Consider the following 2,124-nt stretch of genomic DNA (forward strand, 5'->3'; position numbering starts at 1 on the left):
CAGGTTAAATAGGTGTGAAACATAATTTATCATTAAGTTAAAACAAATGAGTTCTCTCCAATAAGACTGTAAATTGTACAATGGAAGTGTGGCCAAAATTCACAGGTCAACTGAAAAAACGTCTTTACAGTGAACTACAAAATTTTATCATACATCTATGATATTAATTTTATATCCAACAAAAAGAAAAGAACATTTCTTCCTGCTCTGTTCATGTTTCTATACAATAACCTGGCACAGATCAAGAACCAAAGGAATGTATCTGAGATGAAGTAAGAAGCTTCAGACTATCACAGCTTTTCCCCTAAAAAATGAAAGAGCTAACAAAAATACCTACTGACATTGTACAAACTTTTTCCTTTCAAATAGTCTGACCCCAACATACTAGGTACTACAATGTAAAATATAAAAAGCTTACTGTAATAGAGAAAATACAGGTTCATAATCTTCTCTGTATTGAACAAAAAAAAATATTTATTTAGAAAAAAAAAACTAACATATTACCCACTTTCGTCATACATTATAGACTGGATATCTTGATAAAAGCTTATACTGTAAATAGATATTGTTAAGGCCCCAATAAAAAACCCCAAAAAATTCTTCCTTCAACGGTACATGTTGCACCTCTTCTTTCTCCTAAGTTGAGTGTACACATCCAAAGCCATTTAAAACTCTCCGGGATTTCGCAGCCCCCCCCTTTGGGGATGTGCGAGTGGACCCCCTTTAAAAAAAAATTAAAATTAAAAAAGTACAAAATTTTTTGTATGTGATACATACTGAAAAATTGGTATACACCCATGGGTCGTTTTTGAAAAAAAAAAAAAAAACCCCCTTTGGCCCCCCAAAAAAAGTACTCTTTTACTTTGGGGTATGCGACCAGTTTTATTACAATATCGAAAATAAGCAACCCCAGACAAATAGAAAAATATGTGGTATCAAAAAATGTACAACGGGAAATCAGCAAAAGAAAGAAAAACAAAACGTGTTTTAAAAATCTGATAAAGTGGTTTGCACATTGAGAGAAATAAGAACAACATTCAAACTTTTAAAGACAATTAGATGGAGAAATGCAGATTCAAACATTTATATAAAGTAGGGCAACACAAGAAAATAGTTAAGATAACGGGTTTTGGCAAACCTCAGCTCATCCTTCTCTGCTTCCTTCCTCTTCCCTATTTTTTTCCCCCCTCTCCCTCTTCATCACCTTTGTCTTCATCCCCTTCAGCTTCATCCCCACTTCCAGGAGCATCATCATCTGCTGCAGTTTGACTAGAATCTTCTTTGTTTTGCTCTGATTGTGGATCATCAGGAGAAGGTGCATCGGTCTTTTTCCTCTCTGCATCCTTATCTTCCTTGGTGTCCTGAGAGATCCAAAATAATTAACTGACACAAAATATATATTTTTGAAGTTCTAGTAATATTGCACATTCATTTTCAAACACGTGTGACAGTAAGGACTTGTCTACACAATTATTAATGTTAAATCTTTTAGTTTTTACACTTAAAAGCAAAGAAATCATTACATTTGACAGCTATTATCATACTCTACCTTTGCTTCTGCACAACAACAGGCAAATATCAACACTACAGGAATGGCCACTAGGAGTACGTAGATACCATATAGCCATGGATTCTTATTGGAGTAGTTGATGATTCGTCGAATAACTCCAGTCTACAATAAAGAATACACAGATACAGATGAATGTAGCTATTACTCTAAAGCAGGGCAATCACACAGGGAAATTTATTTAAACATAAAAGAAAAACCCAAAAAATTTTACTGAAGGGTGTTCAAAAAGGGTTGGTTAAATTAAATATGAAAGTTTAAAAAAATAAAAAAAATTTAAAATTTTACTAAAACAAAAAACTATAACAAAAACCAACCTTACTAATAACCTTTTCCCCCATTTTCATATAATTACTCATACACAAATGTCACATCCTGAACTAGCACAGCAATTCATATGCTCACCCTAGCTAACATAGTTTCTTGCACTAGCCCTTATGTAATCCTGTTGCTTATCTAGCAAAAAAATTTACCAGAAAAAACCTATATACCCCCCTTTTCCCTTTTCAAAAAATAGACCCAAAAAGGGAAAATTTTTTAAATTTTCCCCCAAAAAT

General features: G+C 33.2%; 1 long non-coding RNA gene across 1 annotated transcript; it reads right to left on the minus strand.

Moving 5' to 3' along the window:
* Positions 1-1,284: 1,284 nt before the first annotated feature.
* Positions 1,285-1,711, minus strand: LOC119587591. Its single transcript, XR_005230010.1, has 2 exons — positions 1,550-1,711; positions 1,285-1,361 (listed from the first exon to the last, which is right to left on the minus strand). It is a non-coding gene; the product is annotated as an uncharacterized LOC119587591 (long non-coding RNA).
* Positions 1,712-2,124: the final 413 nt, after the last annotated feature.

Source organism: Penaeus monodon, chromosome 22 (genome assembly GCF_015228065.2).
Source record: "Penaeus monodon isolate SGIC_2016 chromosome 22, NSTDA_Pmon_1, whole genome shotgun sequence".
NCBI classification, from domain to species: domain Eukaryota; kingdom Metazoa; phylum Arthropoda; class Malacostraca; order Decapoda; family Penaeidae; genus Penaeus; species Penaeus monodon.